Source organism: Ovis aries, chromosome 3 (genome assembly GCF_016772045.2).
Source record: "Ovis aries strain OAR_USU_Benz2616 breed Rambouillet chromosome 3, ARS-UI_Ramb_v3.0, whole genome shotgun sequence".
Classification (NCBI taxonomy): Eukaryota; Metazoa; Chordata; class Mammalia; order Artiodactyla; family Bovidae; genus Ovis; species Ovis aries.
The window spans coordinates 174,550,402-174,559,471 of NC_056056.1; positions in this window are offsets into that span (position 1 = coordinate 174,550,402).

Genomic DNA, 9,070 nt, shown 5'->3' on the forward strand with positions numbered 1-9,070 from the left:
AAGTTGGGAGAGTTGGGTCAAATTATGGAGAATCTTCACTATCAAGGTCAGGACCTCTCCGTGAAAACAGTGGGATCTGCCCAGAATCAGAACTCCCTGCTCCACTTCTGCAGCTGTGATTTAGCCTTGGTTTTCAACCCAGAATGGAGCTTTTTATGTTTTCTCTGGGCTTTTTTGGGAGGTGCTCTAGATTGAGGTCAGATTTTCATAAGTCAACCTGGAATTCCTTGGCTGGGAAGTGGGTGGAGTAGCTCAGGTAAACGTCAGCCTGATCGGGGATCTCCTGTTGTTATGGGCACTGTGGAGTCCACCCCAGCATCCATGGACTTTGTACCACTCAGGGTGACCTGGATCAAACAGACCACAAAGGTAGAGTCCACAGAAGCTTGAGCAGTAGGGACCAGAGGGCTCATTTGCATCCTTGGTGTGTTTTTGTTTCCCTCCTTCTTCCAGCTCTGGGGAGAGATGAGTTCCTTCTGTTTTTGTTAAGTTCCTCTGGTTTGAGGAGTGAAGGAGAAGGGGAAGAGGGAGGGGGTTGTGGAGGAGAGGATTTATAAGAACATCCTTCCAGTGGGTGATGTCTGCAGGAGGTGGACGGATGGTTTCAATTCCACTCTGGCAAGGCAGACCGGCCCGCACTGCCAGCACATTGCTCTCTTTCAAGTCTCACACTGATTCGAGAAGTTTGTGGACAACTTTGTACTTTGGTTCTCAGCCAGCTGTCCTAAAGGAACAACTCCCCTTGGCTTCACGTTTTCTCTCTCACCCTCACCGCTCCTAACCAAAATTAGAGGATAATAATTGTTTTCCTAGCAAATAACTGCTCCTAAGGAAACCTAAGAAGGACCTAAGCCAGTGTCATCTTTTTAATACCTTTGTGACTTTTCTCCCTTTGATCACAGAAGCTCAGCACCCTTAGATTGATAGCAGCCTGGAGATTGTCCAGGGCAAGTGGGTCCTTGTACACATAGACACCAGGCCTGGAGGAATAGATTTTTCTTTTCTTTTTGGCCGTGCCAAGTGGCATGTGGGATCTTAGTTCCCTGACCAGGGATCAAATCTGTACCCCCTGCACTAGAAGCCTGGGGTCTCTTTCTAATTAATTAACTTATTTTTAAACTGGAGGATTACTGTTTTACAACGTTGTTAGTTTCTGCTGGACAGCAGTGTGAATCAGCCATATGCATGTATACATATATTCCCTCATTATTGAGCCTCCCTCCCACCAACCCTCCATCCCACCCATCTAGGTTATCACAGGGCACCGTGCTGAGCTCCCTGTGTTATATAGCACTTCCTGCTAGCTATCTATTTTACACATTAGCGTATAAGCGTCAGTGCTACTCTCTCAATTTGTCTTTTGTTCTCTTTCCCCCAGTTGTGCCCACAAGTCTCTTCTCTGTAAGCTCAGAGTCTTAACCACTGGACTTCCAGGGAAGTCCTTGTTGTGCATTTGAGCTACTAACTCAGTTTAGGTTTTTTTTGTATTTAACGTGCCACCCAATTTTCTGATGCTTCCCAGGTAGCTCAGTGGTAAAGAACCTGCCTGCCAATGCAGGAGACACAGGAGACTTGGGTTTGATCCTTGAGTTGGAAAGATCTGGAGAAGGGCATGGCAACCCACTCCAGTATTCTTGCCTGGAAAACCCCATGGACAGAGGAGCCTGGAGGGCTGCAGTCTAGGGGGTTGCAAAGAGTCAGAAACCACAGAGTAACTGAGCATGCACATTTTTTGTTATATCAATGAAAGGGAAAAAATAACTCTATTCATCTCTCTTACTCTCCAAAATGTTCTTCACTTATTAAAAATGTAGGGTCCAATTCGCTTGTCTGTTTATTATCCATATCATGTCCCTCTCCTCTGTCTTCCTCCTGCTCTTTCTTACACCAACATAGTTCACCATGCTCTAGCCCCATCTGGGATGGAATGGAAGGGGAAGTGGTAACAGATCCATCCTTACATCAAGGTTCTCAACTGGCTGCCAGAATCTGTGTAGAATGCAAATCCGATCATAGAACCCGCAAGCTTGAAACAAAGGTCAGCAACTTTTTCTGTAAAGGGTCATGTAGTAAATATGTTCAACATTGCAGGCTCTGTGATGTCTGTTACAACCACTCAACTCTGCCATCGTGGTGTGAAAAGAGCCATAGAAAATATGTAAATGAATGGCCGTGGCTATGTTCCAATAAAAATGTATTTACCAAAACAGGCTGGGAGCCAGACATGGCTCAGGGCCGTTGTTGGCTAACCCCTAGCTTGAAATTCTTTATTCTTTGGCCTGTGCCCTCAGATTGAAACCCAAACTCCTACCCGGCGTGTCAAGCCAGCATGCTTTGGCCCTGCCATTTCTAGTGCCTTCCTCCCTCGCGTGTTGAGTTCCAGCCACACTGGCTTTACTTCTATTTCTCAGACTTGCTTTGCTCTCTCCTACCTCGGGGAATTCACAGGAGTTGTTCCTTTTGCTGTAAACCACCTTCCAATCCCTTTTCTCCTGCACTCATTTACAGTCAACTTATCCCCTGGATCTCCTTTTAATCTTCTCTTCCTACAGCAAGTCTCCCTTAATCCTTGTGTACTCCTTAATCCCTGAGGACTCTTGTTAGCCAATGACAGAAATTAAATTTGATTAAACTGAAGCATTAAAAACAAAGGATTTTTTTTGGCTGAAATAAATGAACTCTGGATCAGGCTAGGAGGCACTGAGCTTGGGGATGAATAAAATCAGAGCTGTGATCCATGACATAGTGGATGTACAATGTATGCATCTTGAGGTTGAAAGTCAGAGATGTCTCCTCAATCTAGTGGCCTCAACTGACTACAACATAGCCGAGAAACTAGAAGCAGCAAGGGCCTCTGAGCCTCAAAAAGGATGGTATTAAAGCAAAGAGAAACAGCCTTGCAGTGTGCTTATTAGAGAGCTCCCCAGACTCTAAATCACAGCCCCATTATTTTGAGTTTAGTTACTTCATAACAAGTTTATTTATTAATTTAAAACCTATGGAAGATTAAAAGCAGCTTTTTGAAAAGTTATTTTATCAGGGAGAGGAGGAACTGCCAGAAGCAGACACACTGAACCAACTAGGAGTGGCAGTTAAGTGAGAGGAAGGTGGAGAGGGAACCTTTCAGGATGCAGAGGAGGCTAGGACCATTTGGTGACGGAGAAAGTAGTTAGAACCTTCTGTAGGTACCAAGGGCATCAGTGCTTTATAATATCTCAGAGCAAAGTGTATATAATGCTTATTATATGACAGGACCTATTCTAAACACTTTATGGGACTTATTTAATATTATAACAACCCTTGCAATCCTCCCATCATCATTAGTTTATATATATTTTTTAGTTTCCTATTATTGTGTAGCCAAAATGTAGTGGTTTCAAGCAACCAGTATTTCTTTCCCACTTCTCACGGATCAAGCATATAGGTGTAGATTAACTGGCCCTTGGGTGCAGGGTCTCTGGTAAGTCTGCAATCCAGGGGTCAGGCTAGAGTGGTCTCAGAGTTAGACTGGGGGAGGACTCACTTCCCAGCTAAGTTACCGGATTCAGCTTCTGTGGCTGCTGGACTCAGGGCCTCTGTTCCTTGCTGGCTGGAGTTTCCTGCCAAATGGGTCTTTCTATAGGTCAGCTTCCAACACGACAACTTGCAAGTGAGAAGAGTCAGAGTGATTGTGGGCAAGATGTTAGACCTTATCTAATCTTTGGAATGACTTCTATCACTCTTGCTGGGTTCTAGTCCTAAGGAATGAACATATGGTTCATCATAGAAAATAGTGAAAAGCAAAAATAGAAAATTAACTGCTGTGCTATTACACAGAGATAATCTTTTTATGTATGCATTTAGCTGTGTTGGGTGTCAGTTGTAGTACATGGGGTTTTCATTGAGGCACACAGACTCCCCAGTTGCGGTACGTGGGCTTAGTTGCTCTGCAGCAAGTGGGATCCCAGTGGGATCCCAAGCCAGTGTCCCCTGCATTGCAAAGTAGGTTCTTAGCTGCTGGGCCAGGGAAGTCCCCAGAGGTACCCTTTGCCAATGCTTTCTTTCAACTTCCTCTAGTATTTTTTTTTTTTTTCCATTTGTGAATGTTGTGTCATCCATATTTACATCTGCATCTAAATATGTAACTTTTTCTCTCCTTTTGAATGAAAACAGCCAGCCTTAGCAAACACTGTGCTAAGTGCTTACAAAGACCCACTGTCAGGAGCCCTACTTCTTGTCACTAAGTTCCTGGGAATTGACAGTCTAGGGAGGAAGTTGGAACCAAGGCTAACAAGGCACAGTTGTCATGAGGCTCAGTGTTTTGCGATTTCACCTGACATCTTCAGTGTGACATGGGGACAGCATCTGGTTCTAGCCCCGCCAGGAGGCGTGGGTCAAACCTCTGGGGGCTGTCCTTACTGACACCCTCTGATAGCCAAAATGGTTCTCTACTCTATAAGAGCAATTCTTTTCTTAAAATCCCTCACCATAGGGGGAATCATCTGAAATTGAAAAACACCATTAATTTCAGTCCTCAAATTGACTTCCATCCTGCTAAAAAAAAAAAAAAAGACAAAAAATAAGACGACTTGCAAATCACGTCAAAATGGACAAAACTGCTTCATTTGTTAAGTTAGCCTAACAAAGCATTGCCCTTCACACCTTACTCTGCATAGTATGGCTGTGTGCCTATTTTCATTAATCCATTACACAGAGCACAATGAAGACATGAAGATTTTTCTCTTGAATTGCAAAGATGATGCTAAAATTTTAAGCAATTCAAACTTTAGTGTGAACAAATAGCAGAGTGGTAGTGACAAAACAAAAAAACCCGTGAAAGCGAAGAGTTGCACTGCCCTCTCTGAAGAGGTTGATATCACCAGGCATGAGGCACCAGATTGTACCCCATATAAATGAGCAAAGCACCAGGATTCTGAGAGGAAAAGCTGATGAAACAGGTACTCACCGAACAATTGCGAAACTCACCCCATGGTCTCTTGACTCAGGCATTCAGCTGTCCGTAAGGTGAGCAAAAGGCAAATGCACCTTCCAAAATGCAAAGATTTTAGTAGATGGAAGAAGTCCACAACAGAAAACTGGGTTGATAAAACGAATCAAATTTCCCCTCTGTGTAATTCTAGCCCTGTTGTACCAAAGGCTTCCAAATGTATCAGGAACTGGGAGGTTAGCTACTCTCTCTTTGATTCTTCTGCCTCCAAATTTATTTCTCCTAGTCTTCTTCATCTCAGTAAATGATAATATCTTGCATCTATTAATAGTTACTTACCTAAATTAAGAACTGGTGGCTCAGTTGGTAAAGAATCCACCTGCAATGCGGGAGACCTGGGTTTGATCCCTCGGTTGGGTAGATCCCCTGGAGGAGTGCATGGCAACCCAGTCCAGTATTCTTGCCTGGAGAGTCCCCATGGACAGAGGAGCCTGGTGGGCTGTAGTCCATGGGGTCGAAAAGAGTCAGACGCAACTGAGCAACTAAGCACAGCACAGTACAAACCAAGAACCTAGGTATCATCTCTGAGCCGGTCAGGTTTATGTGAGGCTGGTCTTGCTCCTGCTCTGACCTGGAGCCCTGTTTGGAAGCAGGGAGGGAATATTGTCAGTGGTCCCACTTCCCTCACCGAGGTTAAAGTCCTGAAGCTTCCATGTTGCCTGTGCTGAAGGCAATGGCCAGGTCAGGGCTGCTCGGTGGGCAGCTCAAGGTTGCATGATGTCTCTGGGCAGCCAGGAATCACGTGACTTCATTTGGGCTCCCAGAGAAAGACCTATTTCTCTGCATAGTGTAAAAGTGTAATTTTCAAAAGGTTAAACAGGCATGATTCTAAAATTGAAAAAAACTCATCATTCATTCATTAATCAGAGAACCAGTAATAAGCTGAAACCTGTCCCAGAGTGTTTGAGAAACTAGGAATATATATATACATGCATTAATTATAGATAATATATAATAATAGAATATATAATATTAATTATATATGTATATAATTATATGCAATTATATACAAATATGCAATTATATGGCTATATGTATTATATAATAATTATGCGTTATGTGTAATTGTATGTACATTTAATTTAAAAGATTGCTGGGTTTAAGTCCGACAGGGTCATACATCACAGCTTATGGGGTATCTACTCCCCCAGTCTTAAATTGTTTGTGTCTCTACGAGACAAAATTCTGCAAGTGAACCTTTGTCCTTACAGGGTTGTAAAATAGCCCAGGAAATAAAAACTAAAGACCAGTACTGCCCTGAAAACATGCTCAGTAACCTCTTTTGTCTATTTCCAGCAATCAGATGATTTTTCTGATACTGGATTCTAATGAAAGCCCCCTGCTCAGGATAATTTGATGGTGGTTGAAAGGGGCTCAGTACCAAAGTCTATCCTGACAGCGTGCGGTGGCATCTCATTCTTCACTTAAGATTTTCAAGCCTCATAGTTAATATTTATTAAGCACCTTGTTGTTCAGTCAATCAGTTGTGTCTCACTCTTTGCGACCTCATGGACTGCAGCATGCCAGGCTTCCTTTTCCTTCACCATCTCCTGGAGCTTGCTCAAACTCATATCCATTGAATTGGTGGTGCCATTCAGCCATCTCATCCTGTCGTCCCCTTCTCCACCTGCCGTCAATCTTTCTCAGCATCAGGGTTTTTCCAATGAGTTGGCTCCTCGCATCAGGTGACCAAAACATTGGAACGTCAGTCAGCTTCAGCATCAGTCCTTCCAGTGAATAGTCAGGGTTGAGTTCCTTTAGTTTGATCTGCTGGCTTTCCAAGGTACTCTCAAGAGTCTTCTCTAGCATCACAGGTTGAAAGCATCAATTCTTCAGCACTCAGTCTTCTTTAGCGTCCAACTCTCACATCCATACATGACTATTGGAAAATTCATAGCTTTGACTATACAGACCTTTGTTGGCAAAGTGATGTCTCCTTTTTAATACACAGTGTAGGTTTGTCATAGCTTTTCTTCCAAGGAGCAAGCATCTTTTAATTTCATGGCTGTAGTCACCACCTGCAGTGCTTTCGGAGCCAAGAAAATAAAAAGTCTGTCATTGTTTCCGTTGTTTCCCCATCTATTTGCCGTGAAGTGATGGGACAATATGCCATGATCTTCATTTTCTGAATGTTGTGTTGTAAGCCAGCTTTTTCACTCTCCTCTTTCACCTTCATCAGAGGCTCTTTAGTTCCTCTTGGCTTTCTGCCATAGGGATGATGTCATCTGCATATCTGAGGTTACTGATGTTTCTCCCAGCAATCTTGATTCCAGCTTGTGCTTCATCTAGCCCAGCATTTTGCATGATGTACCCTACCTAGATGTTAAATATGCAGGGTGCAAAATAAGCCTTGACATACTCCTTTCCCAATTTGAACCAAATTTAAGCACCTACTCTGTGCCAAAAAGTGCTAAGCATTTTATATGGATAACCTTATTAACCCTCAGAACAAATCAATTTTTCTTTTTTAAAAAATTGCTTCTATATTGGAGTATCAGTTCAGTTCAGTTGCTGAGTCGTGTCTGACTCTTTGCGACCCCATGAATTGCAGCACGCCAGGCCTCCTTGTCCATCACCAACTCCCAGAGTTCACTCAAACTCACGTCCTTTGAGTCGGTGATGCCATCCAGCCATCTTATCCTCTGTCATCCTCTTCTCCTCCTGCCCCCAATCCCTCCCACCATCAGAGTCTTTTCTAATGAGTCAACTCTTCGCATGAGGTGGCCAAAGTATTGGAGTTTCAGCTTTAGCATCATTCCTTCCAAAGAAATCCCAGGGCTGATCTCCTTCAGAATGGACTGGTTGGATCTCCTTGCAGTCCAAGGGACTCTCAAGAGTCTTCTCCAACACCACAGTTCAAAAGTATCATTTCTTCATCACTCAGCTTTCTTCACATTCCAACTCTCACATCCATACATGACCACTGAAAAAACCATAGCCTTGACTAGATGGACCTTTGTTGACAAAGTAATGTCTCTGTTTTTCAATACGCTATCTAGGTTGGTCATAACTTTCCTTCCAAGGAGTAAGCGTCTTTTAATTTCATGGCTGCAATCACCATCTGCAGTGATTTTGGAGCCCCCAAAAATAAAGTCTGACACTGTTTCCACTGTTTCTCCATCTATTTCCCATGAAGTGATGGGACTGGATGCCATGATCTTCGTTTTTTGAATGTTGAGATTTAAGCCAACTTTTCGCTCTCCTCTTTCACTTTCATCAAGAGGCTTTTTAGTTCCTCTTCACTCTTTGCCATAAGGGTGGTGTCATCTGCATATCTGAGGTTATTGATATTTCTCCTGGCAATCTTGATTCCAGCTTGTGCTTCTTCCAGCCCAGCGTTTCTCATGATGTACTCTGCATAGAAGTTAAATAAACAGGATGACAATATACAGCCTTGATGTATTCCTTTTCCTATTTGGAACCAGTCTGTTGTTCCATGTCCAGTTCTAACTGTTGCTTCCTGACCTGCATATAGGTTTCTCAAGAGGCAGGTCAGGTGGTCTGTATTCCCATCTCTTTCAGAATTTTCCACAGTTGATTGTGATCCACACAGTCAAAGGCTTTGGCATAATCAATAATGCAGAAATAGATGTTTTTCTGGAACTATATTGGAGTACAGTTGGCAGTAAGGAAGGCAGAACACTGAAGAAATGATGCTTTTGAGCTGTGGTGCTGGAGAAGACACCTGAAAATCCCTTGGAAATCAAGGAATACAAACCAGTCACTCTTAAAGGAAAGCAACCCTGAATATTCATTGGAAGGACTGATGTTGAAGCTGAAGCTCCAATACTTTGGTCACCTGATTTGAAGAGCCGACTCATTGGAAAAGACCCTGATGCTGGGAAAGATTGAAGGCAGGTGGAGAAGGGGGTGACAGAGGATGAGAAGGTTGGATGGCATCACTGATTCAGTGAACATGAACTTGGGCAAACTCTGGGAGATGCTGAGGGACAGGAAAACCTGGTGTGCTGCAGTTCATGGGGTCTTAAAGAGTCAGACATAACTTGGTGACTGAATAACAAGTTGACCTACAATGTTGTGTTAGTTTCAGGTAAGTAGCAAAGTGATTCAGTCATACATACA